At 48.2% G+C, this 10,996-nt stretch overlaps 1 pseudogene; it reads left to right on the top strand.

The window, feature by feature from the left end:
• Window positions 1-706: 706 nt before the first annotated feature.
• Window positions 707-10,996, top strand: part of LOC128347580 (zinc finger protein 420-like) — a 30,235-nt pseudogene continuing 19,945 nt past the window's right edge.

Here is a 10,996-nt window from a genome sequence, read left to right as displayed (position 1 = left end):
TCAGTGCATGTTCTGCTCTCTCTTTTGCAGGGCAAGAGAAGCCAGTCCTCTCTGCTTGCCTAATTCAGCATAATTCAGTCGCAGGGTTAAATCAAGGACCTGTACAGTGATAGAGTTGCAAATTCAGAAGTTCAGGAACCAAGAAGTACCGGTGCTCCGTTGCAGCGCTTCCCCCCTTCACTACACCCCTGGACATGTATCTTCCTAGAGAGGTTGCTAAGAGGACTGCATTGTGGAAGGCAATTCCTTTGCTCACAGATGTCTTTTCTTGGGAAAGCACCCTGTGATTACTACACTAGATTTAGTGTCCTCTGCAAATTTGGCTACTTTGCTGCTTACCCCAATTTCTAGATCATTAATATGGATAATTTAAAGGGTAATGGTTCCAGCACAGATTCCTGGGGGACCCCACTGCTTACTTTCCTCCATTGTGGCCATTGAGAAAAGCTCCCCATTTTAAAACCAGTATCAACCATCCCTGTCTCGTGACCTAAAGGCTCCATTCTGCTGAGGATGGCTTGGTGTCCCCCGGGTGCCAACAACACCAGTTTCCCTCTTCGGAAGGGCAAAGAAGGGAAGCAGTGCCCACCCCTTGGACTCCCGACTGAGATGCCAGCTCAGGGTTAAGGTGAGAGAGACGTGGATCCTAGAGAGGGCAAAAAGGACTCGTGATTGGCAATGGCATTGGCAACACTCTCTTCCTGCCCCGCCCCCTTCCCTGGCAAGTGGACTCCGGGATCATTTGGGGAGCCCCTCGGGGCGTCTATTTGGAGGGGAGTCTCGCTCGGTGGAGAGTGGGTGAGTGATAAAGGGCAAGGAATCAATGGAGGAGGAGTGGGTGGAACCCCCCCCCCCCAGACGGAGAGCAAAACCCAGGAGGGGAGTGGGGCCAAAGGTGGGGCCAGTGGGAAAGTAAGTCACCCCAGCAGCCCACCCACCCCACCGGACTTCAGCTCCTGGGGAGGTGGCCTGTGTGGGGCTGGTGATGCCTCTGCAGTTCCTCCCCAGCCAAGACAAGCTTCTTTCCTTCTGTCTGCAAACGAAGGAGGTTTTGAGGGGACTGAAGCCAGTTTTCAAGCTACTTCCCATATACAGCTTTGCAGTGCCCTGACGCGAAAGACGGTGGTCCCTGAAGGGGAGGGGGGAGCAGATCGGGCTGGAGTATTTGGGGAGGAAAGAGGGGTGGGGGAGAGAAGGCTGTTTTTGGCACGCGGGGGACACAACGGGAGTCTGGGGAGGAGAGGAGGGGCTCCATTGGTCTGTGCCTTGCAAATGAAGGAATCTCCTTTCATTCTCCAGGTGCCCTTTGGATGTTTGGCTCCTTTCCTAGAGGGGAAAGTCCTTGTTAGGAGCTCAAAAACTCCCTTTTCCTTCAGGCACAGAAGCAAGTTTTGTGTTTGCAGTACTCAGTGGCTTCATCCTTTACAGCAGTTCCTGCTGCAAGGACCAGTCTGTGGATAAAAGAACTTTGGTCTTCTGGGAGGCTGCCTTTGGAGCACGGAATTGAAGATGGAAATGCAGGATTCAGGTGGCCCAGAGACCATCAAGGCTGGGAGCAGTGAGGAATTCTGGGAAAGGGCTCTGCAGGAAATACTGCATGAGGATACGCTCCCTTCAGATGTACAGTGCCAGCGCTTCAGGCAGTTCAGCTACCAGGAGGTTGAGGGCCCCCGAAAGGTTTGCAGCCGACTCCACCACCTTTGCCGTCAGTGGCTCAAACCACAGCAACACACAAAAAACCAGATCATGGACCTTGTGATCCTAGAGGAGTTTCTGACCATCCTGCCCCCTGAGATGGAGAGCTGGGTGAGGGAATGTGGAGCAGAGACCAGTTCGCAGGCGGTGGCCCTGGCAGAAGGTTTCCTCCTGAGCCAGGCAGAAGCCAAGAAGCAGGAAGAGCAGCAGGTGAGAGAGTGGGTGGGAGATGAAATGAGTTCTTTTCATCATATGTTCATGTATATAAAAAATGATATCCAACTTTTCTGAGAAAGCTCATAGTGTCACTAATACTAAGAACATAAGAATAGCCCTGCTGGATCAGGCCCAAGGCTCATCTAGTCTAGCATCCCGTTTTGCAGAGTGGCCCACCAGAAAGAAAGTAAAGTTAATAAATGGTTAAGTCTGCTTATTGACTCTTCAAGTAGCGCAGTGGGAAAATGCTTGACTAACAAGCAGAAGGTTGCCAATTCAAATCCTGCTGCTACTATATCGGGAAGCAGCAATATAGGAAGATGCTGAAAGGCATCTTCTCATACTGCATGGGAGGAGGCCATGGTAAACCCCTCCTGTATTCTAGCAAAGACAACCGCAGGGTCTGTGGGCACCAGGAGTCGAAATCAACTTCACAACACACTTTATTTTACTGCTTACTGAAATGGAGAATATTATAAGCAAGTAGAAATGTCCTTAATTTGCCCAGTTTTCTCTCAGTGCCCTTGAGGTGGAAGTATCCTAGCCCTCCCCATTCCCTGCCTGGGATATTGGTTGGTGTTTCAGGGTCAGGGGCCGCTAGCAGAAACAACTACTGGTTTTTCTGAGGCAGAGAAGACTCTACCAGATACCAGACTGAAGCTGCTGCACGTAGGGAGCTCTCAGGAGTATCATGCAGATACCACCTCACTGGGTAAGGAATAACGGATCACACTTCTGCTGGGTCTCCCTTAATCCCATGTGCCTAAAAAGGGCAACTTCTTTGTTCCCCTGAGTCCATTTGTGGTGGGCGGGGGGGCTATTGGTGTCTAGTCTATCCCGAACAAAGCTAAAGATCAATTTGGAGTCCACAGATGATGTGATGGGCAGTGAGTGGTCTGTCAACCTGATCAGAGCTGAATTGGAGCAGGGAACTTTTAGAGCAGTTACCCTGCATGCTTGATGGGCAGGGCAGCACACGGGGAAGGAGACTAGGGGGCGATTTTTGCTCCTCTCCTCATGAAAGTGCTGTCCACTGCCAGAACTATGTCCATGAGGGATTGATAGATTGATTTCCAAAAACGGCTCAGGGGAATAATATACATAGAGGAATAATAAATAAATAAGATGGATCCCTGTCCCCAAAGGGCTCACAATCTAAAAGAAACATAAGATAGACACCAGCAACAGTCACTGGAGGTACTGTGCTGGGGGTGGATAGGGCCAGTTACTCTCCCCCTGCTAAATTATGATGCACATTACAGATAAATATGATTAATGATGTACAATATTAATTAATGATGCACATTACAACTAAATATGTCCACGAGGTGAGCATTTTAAAGGGAAGGGACAGAAGCAAACCTCACTTCCAGATCTCATTCCCCTTGTGCTGCTCTGCTCATCAAGCCTGCAGGGCAGTTAATGCTGAAGCCTCCCTGCCTTGACACAGCTCTGATCCTATTGATGTGTCACTGCCTGTTGGGTCATCCAACAAATTAGAAAGCGTGTATGTCCAAGTCAGCACCTCTAGTTCTGCCCAGGAGTCAGTGGGAGTGGGGACACCTTCCTCTCCCTCTCCCCTCAATAAGCAGGAATTGATATTGAACATATCAGGATAAGCTATCTGGAGAGTCATCTGTCAGGAACACAATAGCAATTTCATGCAGTGAGCAAGGGGTGGGAATTAGAGGACCTCAAAGATCCCTTTCAAATGTCACCATTTATGGCTCTATGATAAATCATCCTCTGGTTGCTTTTGTCTCTCTTAGTTCATGGAACACCAGTGGAGGTGTTGATGAGGTCATGGCTCCCGTGTGTGGATGGAGAAATAGCTTCTACCCAACCAGTTCAGGTAGGAGAGGCATCATGCGGGGAACAGCCTGGGTGCCTTTTTCTGAGCCTGAAATAATCTTTGCTTCTCTGGAATCTGCCCACTAGGAAGGCTGTGAGGGCTTGAATCCTACCAGAGGACTCTTAGCTGTTCCATCTTAATTTTCCCCAGAGATTTGCTTATGGGGGTGGGGGGACTGTTTTCTTACCTGTGAGTCAGATATGTTCTTGTTTCAGGGTGCCGTGTCCTTTGAGGAGGTGGCTGTGCATTTCACGGAGGAGGAGTGGGCTCTGCTGGAAGCAGACCAAAGAGCCCTGCACAGAGCAGTCATGGAGGAGAATAGGCAGAATGTGGCCTCTCTGGGTATGGCTCCTTCTCTTTCCAAGAAATTGCTGCTGCTACTTTCTTTATCAGGACCCAGCATTCATTTTTGGTGTGTTCATATGGCAGGATTGTGGGGCCTCTCTGCTGGGTGGGGGAACACTTATCCAGTGGCCGGTTGTGGGAACCACATGAAAGAGTGTTACCGGGGTGGAGCTATAATTGAGCGGATGGGTTCAGCTTCACTCCTCCATATTTCCTTCATTATCTCTCTCACTTTGAGGGGCCGCCAGGGAGAGCGGCAAACATGGGCCCCCTCTATGGGCTCCCTAGCTACGTCCCTGAGTGTTAGGCTTGGATATCGGGGAGTTCTTGCTGGCTTGCCTTTGGAGGATGTGGAATATTTTGAGAGTACTTCTCATCTCGGTGTTTGAACCCTGCTTTGGAGCTGATTGGATGAGGACAAGCAAGATGCACAGGCTGCAGCAAAACCGAGCCCTGAAGAGGGACTTTTGAGATTGAGAATGGGCAGGGAAAGTTGTGGTGACAGAAGTGATGAGCTCCTTTGGGTACATCTTTGACATCCTTTTGACAAGTGAATACATAAACTGAGAAGGATGGGGGAAATAGGTAATTGGGCAGGTGGGCTCCAAGTCCTGAAGAAAATTTTCATCCTAAATTAGGAATTGTTCACCATAAAAAAAAAAGCTGAGAAAGTTTTTTGTAGGGTGATGCATTGAACTGAATCCTGTCTGTGCTAATTGGTTCCATCTCAGTAGGGTTTCTTGCACAGGACCTCTAATCCCTGCTACCAAAATCCTAAACTGGAAGTGTTGAGGATTAATTCTGGGACTTTATGAATACAAATGCTGCCTGTTCTTCCTCTGCGCTAATGGCTCTCTGTCCTGTTGACGTATCTCTTGTAAGCTGACCTTCTTCCAAAGGGTTCTGATCAGCAATGGTGGGCTTATTCCACGGGTTGCAGTAACAGTGGGATTACCCCATTATACAGGGAAACAATCTTGCTTAATACAGTTGGCTGAGATGTAGGAACTCGACAAGGCAACCCAATCAACGTCAGGGCTGGGTTGGAAGCCAAACCTGAGTTTCCATAGGTCACCTTTCTACACCACACCAGACTACATTTACTGTCAATCACTGAAGATGAGTTTCATGATTTACTTCCTGGCCTGAAGTCTGTTTTGTCTATTAGAGTAGCAATTAATTGGCTTTATTGCTTGATTTGACCATTCTTTTCTCCCTGCAATCTATACCAGGCTTCTTTCTCACTCTCTCCTAGCAGGTGATGGGTGGAAAATCAAGACTGAAGGAGAAGCATGTGGATCATTAGTGGAAAGAATGAGATGTAAAAAGGAAGGACAAGAGAGAAAAATAACAAAAGTAAACCAGGAGAGGAATTATGAATCATCTCCTGTTCATGCTGGTGACTACCAAGAAACACCAATCCAAGAAAAAATAGAGAAGGGAAAGCAAAGGAGGAAGCCGCTCTCACATGAGAAAAGCATCAGTTATAAATCGTCGCTTAAATGTCACTGGAGAATGAAGAGAGGGGAGGAGACTTTTACGTGCTTAGAGTGTAGAAAGAGCTTCAGTCAGCACTCGGACCTTATTAAACATCAAAGAACTCACACTGGAGAGAAACCATTTAGATGCTTGGAGTGTGGGAAGAGATTCAGTCGGAGCTCAAATCTTACAAAACATCAAAAAATTCATAAAGGAGAGAAACCCTTTAGATGCTTGGAGTGTGGAAAGAGCTTCAGTCAGAGCTCAAATCTTAGAGAACATCAAAAACTTCATACAGGAGAGAAACCATTTAGATGCTTGGAGTGTGGAAAGAGCTTCAATTGGAACTCAAATCTTAAGAAACACCAAGGAATTTACACAGGAGAGAAACCCTTTAGATGCTTGGAGTGTGGAAAGAGCTTCAATCAGAGTTCACATCTTAGAGAACACCAAAAAATTCATACAGGAGAGAAACCATTTAAATGCTTGGAGTGTGGAAAGAGTTTCAATTCGAGCTCAAATCTTAAGCAACACCAAGGTATTCATACAGAAGAGAAACCATTTAGATGCTTGGAGTGTGGAAAGAGCTTCAGTCAGAACTCACACCTTATTAAACATCAAAGAATCCACACAGGAGAGAAACCATTTAGATGCTTGGAGTGTGGAAAGAGATTCAAATCAAGCTCAAATCTTAAGAAACACCAAGGAATTCACACAGGAGAGAAACCATTTAGATGCTTGGAGTGTGGAAAGAGCTTCAATCAGAGTTCACATCTTAGAGAACATCAAAGAATACACACAGGAGAGAAACCGTTTAAATGCTTGGAGTGTGGAAAGAGCTTCAATTCGAGCTCAAATCTTAAGAAACACCAAGGAATTCACACAGGAGAGAAACCCTTTAGATGCTTGGAGTGTGGAAAGAGATTCGGTCAGAGCTCAAATCTTAGAGAACATCAAAAAATTCATACAGGAGAAAAACCATTTAGATGCTTGGAGTGTGGAAAGAGTTTCAATTGGAGCTCAAATCTTAAGCAACACCAAGGAATTCACACAGGAGAGAAACCATTTAGATGCTTGGAGTGTGGAAAGAGCTTCAGTCGTAGCTCCAATCTTACACAACATAAAAGAATTCACATGTGAAAGGATATACATGTTTGTATATTCATAGCTTCTATCTCACTTCTCTTCTACACCCCTCCACCTCTTAAAGAAGAAGGGCGGGGGACAGAGAAACTGCTGCAGTTGCTGTGGTGGGCAGCACCTGTACAGAGCACTCACTGGTGGAGTGGAGGAAAGGCATGCAGTTGGGGGTCGGGGCAGCCAAGAGGAAAGCGAGAGGAGGCAGGCACTATCAATCAATTTTATTACAGCCATAGGTCATACAAAAGAGGCAGGCACTAAGGATGTGCATGGAACCGGTTTGGACGCCCTTTATGGGCCTCCGAACCAGTTCAAACGACCACTGGTTCAAAGGCAGTGGGGTTGACTCTGGCAGGGGAGAGTGCACTTACCCCTGCCTCTGCTTTCCCCCTCTATTTGCAAAGGATCTGTCGGGGCTATAGCATACCTCCCTACCACCTCGTTGCCTCGTCGGACCCTACATCAGTGGAAATATGCATCTGGTACTTGCGCTGATGTAGGGTCTGACGAGGGGGCAGGGCGGCAGGGACGTATGCTACCTCCTCGACGGATCCTCTACAGACGAAGAGCCGGCAGGGGAAAAGTGGAGGGAGGAGTGAGTGCACCCTCCCCCACCCTTCAAATCACCCCCACAAACCTTTGAACTTCCCTTGACCTGTTCCATGCACATCCCTAGCAGGCACACAGATAGGGTATGCCCATGTCAGTGGCCGCTCCTCTGGTCACTGCCCCTGCCTAGTTTCATAATAAACAGATAGCATGTAAAGCTTAGGGAAACCTACGTTATGAGGTCATTTGGAATGATTCCATTTTTAAAGGAGGAGCAGACATAGAAATGTAATGGCTGTTATTTTCACACTAACAAGTCTGTTCCCTAGTTGAAGTATGTTGGTGCCATTCTCCACCCTCTATTTCAAGGCGGTGAACACTCTCCTTGCTGCTCAAGTTAGGTTCTGTGAATGGGAAGTCAACTGGATCCCATGGATGGGAAGCCAAAGGACTGGATCCTCCTGGTGCTGCTCCCAGCGTAGACATCCCCACGTAGTTCCTCCTCACATCTCCAGGGCCAGGAGGGCCCCTTCTATTGGAACCAGAGTCCACAGGGCCAGCTGGGCAGGCATGTGGGGATGTTGGGAAAGCACAGAGGGACACTAGACATCCCAGATGGCCCACAGGATTTCCCAGCCAGTTCCATGGGCCCCTGTGGTGCCTGAAATGTGGGAAACAGCCAAGGAATGATGACCCACTCTGAGAAGAGCTGCCTCCACCTAGCAGCAGGAGGGGGCTGCAGATTCATGGGAATGGGAATTAGCAACTATGAGAAAGTCCCAGAATGTCCACCATAGATTTCCAAGAGAAGGTATACCTAAGGAAATGTTCTTAAAATAATGCAATAAACTCACTCTGTCTTTTTTTTTTGTTTAAATGCCAAACAATTCCCTATTCTTTCTGTATGTTTGAAGAATGCATGCCATGACTCAATTAGTCTTACAACATTTCTTTTTGTTTATCTTTGCCTCTGTATTCTGGAATTGCCTGCATGTATATATAATGCATTTTTCATTTCTCTTTTCATAATAAATGTTTGAAAACATGCCCCATCCGGAAGGCAGGTGCTGCTGCTACTGTGAATGTGCTGCTGCTACTGTGAATGCTACTGTGCCTCTCTCAAGCCCCGCCCCCCGGGTTCCTAGCTTTTGTCCCCAGATGCGGTTAGATGGTGACTCCAACCAACCCCAGCCACAATGGCCTTTGGACTGCAAAGAGTTGCAAGAGCTGAGCCACTTCCATGCAGGGGAAGGTTTTGCATCAAGTGACACCCCTCAGGAGATCAAGGCATTAGAAGACATCTGTGATTATTTTCCCTTTGGGCCTTGAAACTGGAGGTGCCAGGAAGGGTTGAAGCTCAAGATATTTACTTACCTGCCTGCCCTGCAAGGGCTTTTCATCTGAGCTGCCTTCAGCATGAAGAATGAGCATAAATTGTCCCCTGTGCTAAGCAGGGTCTGCACTGGTTTGTATTTGAATGGGAGACTACATGTGAACGCTTGAATATATCCCCCTTAGTGGATGGCACCATCCTCCGGGGCTGAATGCTTGCTTGCAGAAGGTCCCAGGTTCAATCCCTGCCATCTCTCCATGCAGGACTGGGAGGGAGTTCTGCCTGCAGTCTTGGAGATCTACTGCCAGTCAGTGTAGCCAATGCTGAGCTAGATGGACCAATGGTCTGACTCGGTATAAAGCAGCTTCCTAGGCAATCCTATAATGACGTCTTCCACACTGTCTTCATGGGTCAACATGATGCACAGTCTGCCGTCGGCATAACCACTGTGCTGGGGCTGCTGCTCTTGATGCCAAGGCATCCTGGCAGCCTTGCACAAGAGCGCCTTCACACAATCCCACTGGTGGAAGATGCTGCAGCACGTCAGCCGTGGTTTGGGCCCAAGCCATTGGCTGAGATCCTCACTCAATGAGTCAATATTACTACTTGGGAGTTGCTCTAAAAGGGCTGCTAAATTATAGTAGAACTTCCTCTATTAAATTGAGTCAGGATATGTCAGCTATGGTCAGCATCTGACCCCCAGGGAAGCCATATTCTCAAATAACTTAGAAACAGGCTCTATAACATTCTTTTCATAAACATGTTGAGGCTGTACACACGATCGGTGTGTAGAGCTGGGAGGGGTTTGGTGAGGAGAGTGGGTCAAGCCCGCTCTCCCCGCACACAAGCATCAAGCTCTCCCTTGGCTGGATTGGCTGCCCACATAATTACCGGATCTGTCACAGACCCGGTAGGGTTGGCGGGGATTGGGGGCAGTCCACCCCTTGGAAGTCCCAGCATGCCCCACGTGAGTGTGTGGGGCATTCTGGGGGGACCCCTGACACCAGGAGGATTGTTGCAGCCTCCAGGTTAGGGGTCTACTCGCATGTTAGGGGTCTCCTGGGTTGGCATGGAGCCACACCGCGGCGTCCAATGATCGAGAAAACAGGGTTAGCGGGGCGCTCGCTCTGCTAACCTTTTTAGAGGAGGGCTACGTTGGCAGGCTAGCCACCACTGAACCACTGGGCCCTCCCACAAGCCTGGAGGTTCTCACGATGAGGGAAAACCAGGCTGGGCTCCCTTAGCCTAGTTTTTCCCCATTGTGAGAATAGCCTCATTCTATTCCTACTTATTCCTAGCAGTCTGCCCAGCCTCAACAACAACAAAGTTGTAACAGCAGGGTGCAGAAACCTCCAACCTTTAGGACTTATGTAGATTACACAACTACGTGAAAGGAGACTGGAATTTTCCTTTATCAGTCCACCCTTTGAGGCTTCATGTGGATACATTAAGACTCACTCCTTCCAAAATCATTCTTAGAGGTTTGCTCTTCCAACCTGTGCAGTTTGTTATAAATCACCTGCATGTCTGAGCATCTAGGGGGAGCATACTGGGAGGCGGAGTGATCCGCTGCATCAAGCATTTTATCAGCATTATTCCAACATATAAGGTTGCCATGCAGACTGCTAGTATTTTCTTCCCTAGAACCCCTATATCAGGCAGCTAGGAGGTTAGCCAAGATCAAGACTCCCCAAAGTTGTCTGTGGGTACATAAGCCACTTGCTGAATCTTCTGGACATGGTCAAAAAGTTTCATCATAGTTATCAGGCACATAGATTCAACATTCAACAGGGTACAGACACCTCCCTTGAAGGCCAGGACATCATCCAGATCCAGGTGGTTCTGGAGAGTTATTTGTCTGATCTTTCTTCCCAGGCCAGAGAAAGCAGGGCTTTGCCTATCTCATTGTACAGGACCCACTTGCACAGAAGTGGGGTGTGACACTGGAGGGGTATCACTACTCCACTTATTCCAACAGCGTTTACAATCTGTCAAGATGGAGCCAGGACAGCAGCCACATCCTCCATGTGTGCTGGGTGGACTTGGTTGCACCTGTACCCACTAACAGAGGTATTTTCCCTTCCCCTATTGCACAAAGGGACCAGATTGGTCAACAGTAAGCAAAGCTGCAGACAACATATAATTGTTGCAGTTGTTACCCAAAACCCCTTCCCCGACATGCAGGTCCTAAATACTATTGAGTTTTAAGATGGCAGCCGCCTTATTGTCCGAAAGGGTTAGACTCTGGGTAAGGGCGAGGCGCTGGGCGATTGGGACATCCTGCCTCCCAGTGTCCCTGTTTGCAATAATGGCAGGTGTTGGTCATTGGGCAGAATAGCATCCCATTCCTCTGCGCGGAGTCAAGTCAGAGGGAACGTCCTGGAGAT

Source organism: Hemicordylus capensis, chromosome 2 (genome assembly GCF_027244095.1).
Source record: "Hemicordylus capensis ecotype Gifberg chromosome 2, rHemCap1.1.pri, whole genome shotgun sequence".
In the NCBI taxonomy this organism is placed as follows: Eukaryota; Metazoa; Chordata; class Lepidosauria; order Squamata; family Cordylidae; genus Hemicordylus; species Hemicordylus capensis.
Note: the sequence above shows the minus strand (reverse complement) of the source record. Positions and strands in the feature narration are given on the sequence as shown.